Source organism: Bos taurus, chromosome 5 (genome assembly GCF_002263795.3).
Source record: "Bos taurus isolate L1 Dominette 01449 registration number 42190680 breed Hereford chromosome 5, ARS-UCD2.0, whole genome shotgun sequence".
Classification (NCBI taxonomy): Eukaryota; Metazoa; Chordata; class Mammalia; order Artiodactyla; family Bovidae; genus Bos; species Bos taurus.
Genome location: NC_037332.1, coordinates 87,474,412 through 87,489,375, shown reverse-complemented (window position 1 = coordinate 87,489,375; position 14,964 = coordinate 87,474,412).

Below are 14,964 nucleotides of genomic sequence, written 5' to 3'. Positions count from 1 at the left end.
AGACTACCCACTCCAGTATTCTGGCCTGGAGAATTCCATGGACTGTATAGTCCATGGGGTCGCAAAGATGACTGAGCGACTTTCACTTTCAGATAGTAAAGAGCTACGGTCACAGGCAATAAATAGAAATAGTCAAGACATGGAGCTCCGTGACTTGGAGTGTGGGCACCCGTTCTTCATAAACTTATGAAGAGAACAAACAGAATCCTAAACTTTGCCCTTCTCATGTTTTGGCTAATACAGGTAATTTTTCTAGGATAAAATAATCATCATTTGGCCAAAAGCTAAGAAGCACCCTATGCCTAAAGAAAGAAAACACTGAGATTATCTATCATAAACCAATCAGAATGAATGAAACAGATGGATAAAGAATTTAAAATAAATGTAATAAATGTCATCAAAGAGATGAAAGCATTTTGGTTACATAAAGCATGAAGGAGCAGTTATAATAAACAGCCAAATAGAAACACTGGCTATAAAAATTATAACAGCTGAAATAAAGAATTTCAATGAAGGATAGAGCATGAAGGGTAGAGGCAAAGAAAAAATTAGTTAACTGGGAAGTTAATGTAAGAGTATCTCCTAGAAGACACAGGAAAGAATTAAAAAAAAGAAAAATAGAAAATAAAAAATTATGATAAGGAGGATAAATGAGAGTATACCTCTGGTGGAGTCTCAGGAAGACTGGCTGCTGCTGCTGCTAAGTTGCTTCAGTCGTGTCCAACTCTGTGCAACCCTACCAGGCTCCCCCGCCCCTGGGATTCTCCAGGCAAGAACACTGGAGTGGGTTGCCATTTCCTTCTCCAATGCATGAAAGAGAAAAGTGAAAGTGAAGTCACTCAGTTGCGTCAACTCTCAGCAACCCCATGGACTGTAGCCGACCAGGCACCTCCGTCCATGGGATTGTCCAGGCAAGAGTACTGGAGTGGGTTGCCATTGCCTTCTCCCAGGAAGACTGGAGACTGGGAAATTTAATAGGGTGAGGGAACAATTGAGAAATAGTGACAACACATTTTTCGCAATTAAGAAAAAATGAACATTAGTTATACAAAAGAGCTTATGGAGGACAAGATAGGATAAATAAGGAAAACCTTACCTGGAGGTGTGAAATTTAAGAATATCAAATTCAAAGAGAAAATTTTTAAATTCTAAAAGTTTTTAGATCCACAAAATTGAAAATATCAGATTGAAATTAGACTTTTCAATAGTGATACTTGGGGTAAGAAGATAATGCAGTAATTGTGTCAACATGTTAAAGAAAAATAGCCTTAAACTATTAAAAATAATAACCTCAACCTATTAAAAAGAGGAAGTAACATATAGCATTGTTTGAGTTTATGACATATGGAGTATACATTGCAAAACTGTTACCACAATAAGTTAACACATCCAGTACTTCACTTAGTTACCATTATTATTATTACTTTTTTTTTTTTGAGTGGTGAGAACTTTTAAGATTTATTCTCTTAGCAACTTCCAAGTATACAACCCAGTATTGTGAATCATGTTGGACATTAGATGCCCAGAATTTATAATTTATAACTAAAAGTTTGTATACTCTTCCACCACCTTCACCAATTTCCCCCACTCCCTGCTTCTCATAATCATCATTCTACTCTTTTTCAATGACTTTAATTCTTTTTTTTTAAGCTGAGCACTGAGGAATTTATGCTTTTGAACTGTGGTGTTGGAGAAGACTACTGAGAGTCCCTTGGACTGCAAAGAGATCCAACCAGTCCATCCTAAAGGAAATCAGTCCTGAATATTCACTGGAAGGACTGATGCTGAAGCTGAAACTCCCAATACTTTGGTCACCTGATGCGAAGAACTGACTCATTGGAAAAGACCCTGATGCTGGGAAAGATTGAAGGGAGGAGGAGAAAGGGATGATAGAGGATGAGATGGCTGGATGGCATCACCGACTCGTTGGACATGAGTTTGAGCAAGCTTCGGTAGTTGGTGATGGACAGGGAAGCTTGGTGCATTGCAGTCCATGGGGTCACAAAGAGTCAGACATGACTGTGAGACTGAACTGAGCTGAATAGAACAGCATCTTTCTCTGTCTGACTAACTTCACATAGCATAATGGTCTAAGATCTATCCATGTTATCAAAAGTAGCAGCATGGCCCTGTTCTTATGGCTGAATAGTATTCTATTGTATATATAAGTGTGAGTTATGGTGGCTCAGTCATGTCCAACTCTTCATGACACTATGGACTGTAGCCCGTCAGGCTCCTCTGTCCATGGAATTCTCCAGGCAAGACTACAGGAGTGGGTTGCCATTTCCTTCTCCAATTGTATGTGTGTATACATACACCACAACTTCTTTATCCATTAATCATCAGTGGACAACTATTTTGCTATGTCTTGGCTATTTAAATAATGCTGCAGTGAGCCTGAGGGTGCAGGTATGCCTTTGAGATAGTAATTTCATTACCTTTGAATATATACCCAGAGGTGGGATTGCTGGATTATAAAGTAATTCTGTTTTTAACTTTTTGAGGAAACTCCAGACTGTTTTCCATAGTGTCTACACCAATTTACATTCTCAACAGTAGTATAGAAGAGTTCCCTTTACTCTACATCTTTGCCAGCACTTGTTATCTCTTGACTTTTTGATAATAGACATCTTAACAGATAAGAAGTGACATCTCATGGTTTTGATTTGCATTTCCCTGATGAATAGTGATTTTGAACATTTTCTGCATGTACCTAAAGCATGAGTTTTTTTTTTTTTTTTAATGTTTATTTAGGTCATTTGCCCATCTTTTAATTAGATAATTTGTATTTTTGCTATTGAGTTGTATTATTTCCTTATTTATTTTGAATATTAACCCCTTATCAGATATATGATTTGCCTATATTTCCCCCCATTCCACAGGTTGCTTTTTGTTTTGCTCTTTCTTTTGCTGTGCAAAGTTTTTTAGTTTGATGTAGTCCCATCAATTTATTCTTGCTTTTGTTGCTTGTGCTTTAGTGTTACATCCAGAAAAATCATTGCCAAGACTAAAGTCAAGGAACTTTTTCTATACAAAGATATTCCTAAGTACTGAAAGTTTAGACAATTGCTGTGAATAAAAGAACATGAATATGGGTCTTACTCGGGTAAGGATATCCACCAGAAAATGGAAGTAACATGCGTAAAATTATTTTTTAGCAGAAGTTTTACTTACTGAACGGAAGAAAGTATGGAGAAAGTATAAAAATGGAGTGAACAGAAAATATAAGATGGTGAGAAATACCTCATTTTATTAAAAGTATAGCAGTATATTGTCTATAAGACACAGAAGTTTTTAAAAAGTGAAAATATTTGCTAGGTAAAATATATTTGCTAGATAAAAAATATTTGCTAGATAAATATGAACTAAAGTGACTTGCCTGGTGGTCCAGTAGTTAAGAATTTGCTTTGCAATGCAGGGGATGCAGGTTCCATCCCTGGCTGGGGAACTGAGATCTCACATGCCTCGGAGCAACTGAGCCCGAGAGAGAGTCTGTGCACTGCAGTGAAGATCTTGCATGCTGCAACCAAGACCTGATGCAGCCAAATAAGTAAATAAATAGATAAATATTTTAAAAATTGAGCTAAAATAAATAACCTTCAGGAAACAGCTTTAATATCAGAGAAATAGAATTCAAGACTAAGGTCATAAAGGATTAACGGAGATGTTATAAATGGCAAAAGGAAAAACAAATAAAAAAGATATTATGTTCATACACACATACACATATTTCTAATAGTATAGATTTAAAATATACAAAGCAATGAATGATAGATTTGTAAGATGAGACAGAAGGTTAAGGAATCATAGCTGGAGATTTTAATTTCCTTCTACTCAAAAGCTAAGTCAAAGAGACAAAGTTAAATGTTGAGGATTAGAGTAGGAGAATTAATTTGCTTAAACTCATGTATAAAATGTATTATTGGATATAAAGTTTTATAGATGCCACATATATTATTTATATATTGTAAACACACATATCTACATAGATTTATTCAATAAGTAGGAAGTATATATTCTTGTAAAAAACCCAACTGACTGATAAAATTCTAATAATTCCCAAAGAACAAGATCATACTGACTATATCAGTCCCCCAACAATAATAAACGAATACTTTTAAATGTCCATATAGCTGGAAGTCAACATTACTGTAAAACCCTTACAGTAAAGTATAGTAATGTAAAAACATTCTATACAAAACTGTAATATTTTATATAGTAAATACAAAATATTAAGAAAATGGAGAGATAATTAGAATTGATGACTAATGAAAATTTACATGGTAAAATATGTATAATAGTTGAAACAGTCCTTTAAGCGAAGTTTCATTTTTAAAAAGTGAGCCAAACTCTCAACTCAAGAAGTTTGAAAAATGCTAATAGAGACCTTTTTGAGAAGGAATAAAATTAAAAACGTAAAGACAGAACTCAATGAAATAGATGACAAAAACCAGAGATGAACAAAACTCAAAGCTATTCTCTGAGAAAATTAATAAGGTAAAGAGAGGTGCTGCTGCTGCTGCTGCTGAGTCGCTTCAGTCGTGTCCGACTCTGTGCGACCCCATAGACGGCAGCCCACCAGGCTCCCCCATCCCTGGGATTCTCCAGGCAAGGACACTGGAGTGGATTGCCATTTCCTTCTCCAGTGCATGAAAGTGAAAAGTGGAAGAGAAGTCACTCAGTCAGAGAGGTGCAAATAAAGTAAAAAATAAAAATAAAGACATGACTATAGATATGAGAATAAAAATATGAGCAACTATATGCTAATAAATTTGATAACTTAAGATAAAAACACGACAGCAATGAAGCAAGAAGAAAGAAAAATTAAATAACAGTTGTAGAAAATGGAAATAGAAATCATGTATCTTTGCTCTCCAAATGCTCCGGCCCAGACAGTTTCGCAGATAAGTTTATTAAAGTTTTAAGGATCTGTTGATTTCCAGTTTATTGTTTGGTAATAGGAAACAATTTAGAGCTGCTGAAAGTATTTTATACAAGTCCTTAATTTCAAAATATTGTAGTAGTATATCTATATCTACTATACAAATACACAAGTACCCTTAAAAGTCCTAAATAACATATTAGCTAGCTGAATCCAGCAGTGTGTTAAAACAATATTATTATTATTTTATCCCCACATGTATAAAACAAAGAAGACAATTCTTTTTATTATCTGAATAGATGCAGAAAAAGCATTTTACTAAATTCAGTATTGATTTATAATTTTAAAAAACCTTATAAAATCAGGAAGGGAAGGGATTTCTCTATTTTGATAAATAAAATATATTCTGAAACTTCTAGAAAAATGTTTATACCCTGGAGAAAATTCAGCTACATGTTCATTAAAGTTAAGAATAAGACAGGATAACCACTATCACTGCAGGTGTTTAATGTGATTTTGAACTCATGTTCAATGCTATAAGACAAGAAAAATATATGAGATATAAGGTTTAAGGTTATTATTTGAAAGTAATTGATCATCATAGAAAATCTGACAAGACCAACCAAAAAAAGCTACTAGAAATATGCTAGAAAGAGTCAAGCAAATGTGCTAGCTAAAAGGTCTAACAAAAATCAGTAGTATTACTCCAATCAGCAATAATCAACTAAGAATGCAATAAAATGTACCATACACATCACAGTAAAGACTATGCTGTATCTACTAATTGAGCTGTCAAGGATGCATAAGAGCTTAACATAGGTAACTCTGTAATCCTATTAAAGGAGATAAAAGCTTACAGTAAACAGAACTATATTCTATATTTTGGAGTTTGAGTTAACTCCGGGAGATAATGAAGGACAGGGAAGCCTGGCGTGCTGCAGTCCATGGGGTTGCAAAGAGTAGGACACGACTTAGCGACTGAACAACAACAATATTCCATATTTATAGTGGACAGGATTGATCTAAGTAAAGATGTTAATTGTGCCCCAGTTAATCTACAGACAATAAATGAATTCCAACTGGAATTTTGAAAAGCTGGCCAAACACGTTCAAATATGTTTAAAGTTGATAAAAAGCTACATCAATTTGAAAAAAAAACAAAACAAAAGAAGGAGTCTTATCCTACAGGATATTGTAGGATAATAACTACATAGTTATTAGAAATAGTTTGGCCTGACTCACGAATAAGCAAATTGACTAATGGAGTATAGAGAACTCAAAAATAGATTTATTTAAATACAGGAACCCAATAAACAATAAATGCAGCATCACAAATTAATGGGATATGTGAACTGAGATGAGTTCAGTTACTCAGTTATGTCTGACTCTTTGTGACCCCATAGACTGCAGCATCCCAGGCTTCCCTGTCCATCACCAACTCTGGAGCTTGCTCAAACTCATGTCCATCAAGTCAGTGATGCCATCCAATCATTTCATCCTCTGTCGTCCCCTTCTCCACCTGCCTTCAATCTTTCCCAGCATCAGGGTCTTTTCCAATGAGTCAGTTCTTTGCATCAGGTGGCCAAAGTATTGGGAGTTTCAGCTTCAGCATCAGTCTTTCCAATAAATATTCAGGACTGATTTCCTTTAGGGTTGACTAGTTTTATCTCCTTGCAGTCCAAGGGACTGTCAAGAGTCTTCTCCAACACCATAGTTCAAAAGCATCAATTCTTCAGTGCTCAGCTTTCTTTACAGTCCAACTCTCACATCCATACATGACTACTGGAAAAACCATACCTTTGACTAGACAGACCTTCGTTGGCAAAGTAATGTCTCTGCTTTTTAATATGCTGTCTAGGTTTGTCATAGCTTTTCTTCCAAGGAGCAAGTGTCTTTTAATTTCATGGCTGCAGTCACCATCTGCAGTGATTTTGGAGCCCAAGAAAATAAAGTATGTCACTGTTTCCATTGTTACCCCATCTATTTGCAATGAAGTGATGGGACCAGATGCCATGATCTTAGTTTTTTGAATGTTGAGTTTTAAGCCACTTTTTCACTCTCTTCTTTCACATTCATCAAGAGGCTTTTTAGTTCCTCTTCATTTTCTGCCATAAGGGTGGTGTCATCTGCATATCTGAGGTTACTGATATTTCTTCTGGCAATCTTGATTCCAGTTTGTGCTTCATCCAGCCCGGCATTTCTCATGATGTACTCTGCATATAAGTTAAATAAGCAGGTGACAATATACAGCCTTGACGTACTCCTTTCCCGACTTGGAACCAGTCTGTTTTTCCATGTTCAGTTCTAACTGCTGTTTCCTGACCTGCATACAGATTTCTCAAGAGGTAGGTCAGGTGGTCTGGTATTCCCATCTCTTGAAGAATTTCCCATAGTTTGTTGTGATCCACAAAGGCTTTGGTGTAATAAATAAAGCAGAAGTAGATGTTTCTCTGGAATTCTCTTGCTTTTTCTATGATCTAATAGATGTTGGCAATTTAATCTCTAGTTCCTCTGCATTTTCTAAATCCAGCTTAAACAGCTGGAATTTCACAGTTCATGTACTGTTGAAGCCTGGCTTGGACAATCTTGAGCATTCCTTTGCTAGCGTGTGAGATGAGTGCAATTGTGCAGTAGTTTGAGTATTTTTTGGCATTGCCCTTCTTTGGGATTGGAATGAAAACTGACCTTTTCCAGTTCCGTGGCCACCACTGAATTTTCCAAATTTGCTGGCATATTGAGTGCAGCACTTTCACAGCATCATCTTTTAAGATATGAAATAGTTCAACTGGAATTCCATCACCTCCACTAGCTTTGTTTGTAGTCATGGTTCCTAAGGCCCACTTAACTTCACATTCCAGGATGTCTGGCTCTTGGTGAGTGATGACACCATCATGGTTATCTGGTCATGAAGATCTGTTTTGTATAGTTCTTCTGTGTATTCTTGCTACGTATTCTTAATATCTTCTGCTTCTGTTAGGTCTGTACCATTTCTGTCCTTTATTGTGCCCATCTTTGCTAGAAATGTTCCCTTGGTATCTCTAATTTTCTTGAAGAGATCTCTAGTCTTTCCCATTCTATTGTCTTCCTCTATTTCTTTACATTGATCACTGATATGTTAACTGCTGCTAAGTCACTTCAGTTGTGTCCGACTCTTTGCGACCCCATGGACTGCAGCCTATGAGGCTCCTCCATCCATGGGATTCTCCAGGCAAGAGTACTAGAGTGGGGTGCCATGGTATTCGGTACAAAATGCTGTAAAAAACTCACTAAAATGAGGAAAAATATTACTATATCCATATCTTATACTGCTTATAAAAGTGTATTCCAGATGAATTCAAGTAAAAGAATTTAACAGTCTTATGGACTCTGTGGGAGAGGGAGAGGGTGGGAAGATTTGGGAGAGTGACATTGAAACATGTAGAATATCATGTAAGGAACGAGTTGCCAGTCCAGGTTCGATGCGCGATACTGGATGCTTGGGGCTGGTGCACTGGGACGACCCAGAGGGATGGTGTGGGGAGGGAGGAGGGAGGAGGGTTCAGGATGGGGAACACATGTATGCCTGTGGCGGATTCATTTTGATATTTGGCAAAACTAATACAATTATGTAAAGTTTAAAAATAAAATAAAATTAAAAAAAAATTAATGAAGTTGACTACATCAAAATTATAGATTTTTGTTTCATAAAGGAAACTGCAGGAAGTACTAATAGACAAAAATGAAAAAAAATATTTTGACATCTTAAACTGACAAAAGTGTAATATACAAATATAGAAAGAATTGAGAATCAGTAAAAATAAACAAAACCGAAAATATATGCACACATATGAATAGGCAATTTGTAGACTGTGGGCTTCCCTGGTTCGGTGGTAAGGAATGCACCTGCCAGTGCTGGAGACAGGGTTCCATCCCTGCATTGGGAAGATCCCCTGGAGAAGGAAATGCAACTCACTCCAGTATTCTTGCGTGAGATATCCCACGGACAGAGGAGCTACAGTCCATGGGGTGGCAAAAGAGTCGAATACGACTTAGCAACGAAGCAACAACGAACAGAGTCTAAATAGTAGCAAATTTATGAACTCATATCTTATCTAAGATACACAGATTAAAACAACACGTTTCATATGTCAGAAAATAAAAAGTTTAAAAGGCAATAAAAGTTTAATAAAATTTTAAATTAAAACTTATAAAGTTTTAATTAATAAAACTTTAATAAAAGTTAAAAGGTGAGTGAATTCTGATTCTTGGCAAGGATCTGAAGATATAGGAACTCTTTTGTATTGCTTATGGGAGTGTTAATAGTTATGGTCATATTGACAGTAGTTCAATAGTGTTTGGAGAAATATACCAGTTCCCTGTGATCTATTGTTCCCACTCTTAAGTGCTTATCACTTGAGAATACACTCAAGACTTACAAGGAAGAACATTCAAGAAAGGTTTCTGCTCTGTTATTTTTGATAGCTGATAGCTGGAGGTAACGGAGGCAATGGCACCCCACTCCAGTACTCTTGCCTGGAAAATCCCATGGACGGAGGAGCCTGGTGGGCTGCAGTCCATGGAGTCGCTGGGAGTCGGACATGACTGAGTGACTTCACTTTCACTTTTCACTTTCATGCATTGGAGAAGGAAATGGCAACCCACTCCAGTGTTCTTGCCTGGAGAATCCCAGGGATGGTGGAGCCTGGTGGGCTGCGTCTATGGGGTTGCACAGAGTCAGACATGACTGGAGCAACTTGGCAGCAGCAGCTGGAGGTTAAGCAACTGGTAGATTGAATGATTGGTCCCTAAGCTTCATTCTTCTATAGAAATGTAATACATTCACCTCCTTTTCGGAGCTCAAGGTAGTCTTCGTGGACTTCTCACTTGTCTTTGAGTTAGACCATGTGACTTATGTTTATACAAAAACCTTTACGTGAAGTTTGCACAAAAACCTTTACTTAAATGTCCACAGCAGCTTTGTTTGTAATAGCTGGAAACTGAAATAAACAAATGTCCTTCAAAAGTGAATGGTTACACAAACTGGCATGTTTGTACCATGGACTATTCATCAATAAAAAGGAACAAGTACTTGATACATGCAACAACCTGGATGAATCTCAAGACTTATGTTGAGTGAAAATGCCAGTCTCCAAAGGGTTACATACTATACAATTCCATTTGTGTAACATTCTTGAGATAAAAAAACTGTGGAAATAGAGAACAGATTCGTGGTCACCAGGGCTGAATGAGGCAGTCAGGGAGGAGGAAAGTGAAGTATGAAACAAGAGAGATTCTTCTGATGGTAGAAATATTCTGTGGGTTGCTGCATCAATTTCAGTATTCTGGTTGTGATCTTGCACTGTAGCTTTGCAAGATGTTGAAAGTGAGTCAAATGATCTCTGTACTATTTTTTACAATTGCATATGAACCTACAATTACCTCAAAATTAAAAGTTTAATTAAAAATACATTAAGCTTCTTCCTGTTTTGAGGAGGGAAAGGCACAGACATGAAGGGGAAAATAGAGTGACAAATTAGCAGACCTTTAAATGAATTGATTAGGTGTATAAGCTATAAGCTCACAGGCATGATATACTCATTTCTGCATCTGGTTTTCTTTCTCTTTTTTTTTTCCAAGGGGGCAAAAAAAAAGAAAAGTATGTAATATTCAAAATTGGGATACCACTTTTTTTTTTTGCTTTTGGAAATTTGAAAGATGTCATCATCTTAAATGATGTATTTAATGAAGTATTAAATGAAGTATTTAAATATACTTATTCAACTAACATAGTTTTAAGAACCAGGAGCATGCCCTTTGCTCCATCCTTTAGAGATACCAGTGAGCAAAGTGAGACATAGTCTCTGCCCTCATGGAGATTATAGCTGACTTCTAATTCTAGCCTGAAAGCTTTAACCAAAATAATTTCTCCGAATGCAGTTATTTCCTAGGTTATGCTGTAGTGATTAATTATAAATGAGCATGTGTGAACTCATTTGTTGTTCAGTTGCTAAGTTGTATCCGACTCTTTGCAACCCCATGGACTGCAGCGTGCCAGGCTTCCCTGCCCTTCACTATCTCCCGGAGTTTTCCCAGACTCATGCCCATTGCCATCCAACCATCTTGTCCTCTGTCATCCCCTTCTCCTCCTGCCCTCAATCTTTCCCAGCATCAGGGTCTTTTCCAATGAGTCGGCTCTTTGCATCAGGTGGCCAAAGTATTGGAGCTTCAGCTTCAACGTCAGTCCTTCCAATGAATATTCAGGGTTGATTTCCTTTAGAATTAACTGGTTTGATCTCTTTGCTGTCCAAGGGACTCTTTAAGAGTCTTCTCCACCACCACAGTTCAAAAGCGTCAATTCTTTGGTGCTTATAATTACGTAAACTCACAGTAAGTTATATTATGTCCTTGATATTTTGGGACTAATAGAGTGGAGTGATTATGGAGTTTCCTTGTGGAGTGGTCATGAATAATTTTGGTTCTAAATACATTTCCTTATTCCCACTCCTCCCACATTAAACATATAAAGAATTATGATTGGTTTTGGCCTCAGGAGCACCAGACCACTTGGGAGGTTGACTGAATAGGACTAGGAGGTTGAGACTGGGGGAGGGGAATGTGTCCAGGAGCCAGCCCAGTGGGGCCCATTAGCAGAGTGCAACAGGTGGAAGAGCAAAGAGCTGTGCAAAGAGCTCAGAAGGAGGGGATGGGAGATCTCTAATGGGGGACAATGAAGGGGAGTGAAGATCGTAAGCAGTTAGTGAAAAGTGAATATAGATCCCAACAAAGTATGCCCATGTTGAAGGGAAAAGTAGGATTTCATTGTTGGAGCTTCACTTTTTATGCACGCCTGATTTGCTTTGTCAGGTTGGGAATGGAAGGCACTAAAGGGTATCTTGGAGCAGTGGAATCTTTGAGCTGAAGGTGACTTACCTTCCATTTTTCCCTCCATATGTACATTGCACCTTTTCTGTGCCCCAGGAGGCTGACTTTATGGCCTGCATTCACACATTTCCTTGCCGAATGGGAGTCACCGGCAGGAGATGGGATGGAGGAAGAAAAGCGACATTGGGGTGTTTGTTTCCCTGGATTCCTCACTGCTGAACCGCTGTGGCTCCTTCCTTTGGTAAAGGCTGCGTTACTATCAACCCTCTCCGTAAAGTCTCCTGTCTGGGGCTAGTGTTTGGCCCTCCCCTTGTCTCTTCAGATCTGGAGATAGTGACAGTTTGCTGCTGTTGCTAACTCCAGGGGCCTACGCCATCCCTATGCCTTTCCTAAATGGTTGTAAGAGTTTCTTTTTTAACCTCTTCTCAGCTATCCAGTTGAGCAGTACCATCTGTTCCCTCTGGTACTCTGATATAGAAGTTGCTTGATGCAGCATTCCTCTCCATCCAAAATTCTCTGCAGTCAGAAGCAGTCACTAAGTACATCGGGTATTAGGCTGTTTTGTCTTTTTTCATTGGTTCATGCTCTCTTTTCCCAGCCAACAATGGTTTTGTGTTTCTCCTTTCTTCTTTCACATAAGCTTTTTAAAACTTGGAGCACTTAAGTGTCCCTTGTACTACTACTTTGAATTTCTTTAAGACAGTTTCTTTTTTCTCCATTGGAAATTACTTGATATTGTGTTGCCTAACTTCATGTTTTAGAATTTCTCATCCTTTTCCAAATATTTATCCTTTTAGTACTTATGTCTACTGAATCACATCTAACTTCCCTCTGCTATGATTCAAATTTGCAGTCATGAGAAAGGGAAAAGCAATGTCTGACAGCTAGAACCTGACCCAGCTAAGCTATAGTGTTGCTATGGATTGTCCTCACACTCATATTTAGGCCACAATGGCCTCTTGTTGAAGATAAAAATGTTATAGAACATTAACATCAGGCGAGACCACTTTGTGGCTGTGATGGATCAAGACAAACCATACCACTCCATAATCATGTCCAAACACAGCCCCAAACCTGAGCAGTGTCCAACCACAAAAAATTAAATCTGAAGCTGAGCCCCACTTCTTGACTCCTCCTCACAGACATCTAAGACAAATTCCAAATCTCATGGCATATTCCTTAACAGTCCCATAACAGCTTCTTACTGGGAGGGCCCCATGGTTCTCCATGTGTGTGTTCTCCCCCATTGCAACATGTCAGTAAGCCCCTCTTTGTTGAACTGCAGGTGTATTTCTGGTGTCATTGACTAGAGGCATGGACAGCATATATCTGACTGTTTCAACACCTGTTCCCTTGTTTTTTCTGTTTTCCTACAAGATTTACATCTTTAAGACAGAATTTTGGATATTGGGAGAGATTTGCAGAAATCTCAAAAGGTATGTAGCTATCACCCTACATTTAGGACAAACCCTGATTGTTGTTTGCCTGAAGATGGGAGCAGGAATAAAAAGAGGCATGTCTGACCATTGTCAGTCCCTGCCTTTACCTCCCAGTCTTTTGGTTTTTCAATTTCGCTTCAGGTATTTCTGCATGTTCGTGCTGGGGAACTTCAAGTGCTGCCCACTTGCTCTATCCAGGAAAATGCTGATGAGGGATCTGGCCAAGGATACGACTGGTTCATGGTCCTGGTGTGCTGGAGTTGTCATGTGCTCAGCAAATACATGAAAATATTTTGGTCTTTTTTCCTTTCTTTTAAAATTTATTTAATTTATAACTGGAGGGTAACTGCTTTACAATATTGTGTTGGTTTCTGCCATACAGCAACATGAATCAGCCATAGGTGTACATATCCCCTCCCTCTTGAATCTCCCTTCCTCTTCCCACCCCAACCCACCCTTTTAGGTTGTCACTTGTGTGTGTGCTAAGTCACTTCAGTCGTGTCTGACTCTTTGCAACTCTATGGACTGTAGCCTGCCAGGCTCCTCTGTCCATGGGATTCTCCAGGCAAGAATACAGGATGGGTTGCCATGCCCTCCTCCAGGGGCTCTTCCCAACCCAGGGATCGAACCTGAGTCTCTTATGTCTCCTCCACTGGCAAGCGGGCTCTTTACTGCTGAGCCACCTGGGAAACCGCTAGGTTGTCAGAGCACTGAGTTTGAGTTCCCTGAGTCGTACAGCAAATTTCCACTGGCTATTTAACTTTACATATGGTAATGCATATGTTTCAGTGTTACTCTCTGAATTCGTCCCACCCTTTCCTCCCCTCCTTCTCCTTCTGTGTCCACAAGACTCTTCTCTATGTCGGTGTCTCCACTGCTGCCTGGCAGATAGGTTCATCAGCACCATCTTTCTAGATTCCATATGTGTGTGTTAATATATGATACTTGTTTTTCTCTTTCTGACTTACTTCACTTTATATAATAGTCTCTAGGTTTATCCCCCTTAAAATATCTTGCTTTCATTCATCGTAATCTCTTAGGCTTTCTCCTTTTCTACTCAGAGTTCATCTTTTTGTATTCTTCCCTCTGGGTATTCGGAGAAGGCAATGGCATCCCACTCCAATACTCTTGCCTGGAAAATCCCATGGACGGAGGAGCCTGGTAGGCTGCAGTCCATGGGGTCTCTAGGAGTCAGACACGACTGAGTGACTTCACTTTCACTTTTCACTTTCATGCATTGGAGACAGAAATGGCAACCCACTCCAGTGTTCTTGCCTGGAGAATCCCAGGGACAGGGGAGCTTGGTGGGCTGCCGTCTATGGGGTCGCACAGAGTTGGACATGACTGAAGCGACTTAGCAGCAGCAGCTCTGGGTATTACAGGCCTCAGATTGCCTCTTACACTGGCTCTCATTCTTTCCCCTTTAGTCCACTGGTCACTGAATGGCTAAGGGTAATCTCTGATGTGGGGCCTATAGTAGTGAGTCATTGTCTAGAAAAGGGCTCAGCAAACCTTACCCAGGAGCCAAGTCTGGCCTATTGCTTGTGTTCATAATTAAAATTTTATTAGAAAACAGCCACATCCATTCATTTATATGTTGTCCATGACTGGGTTGCCACTATAATAAAATTGGTTAGTGTGACACTTATGTATGTTCCCCTATATATAAAATATTTACTATTTTGCCCCTTAAAAAAACTTGGTTGATGTATGATGCACAGTACACTAATTCTAAGAAATATTAATAGTTTTTTTTACATAAAAATGAGTTTCATGGTTAAA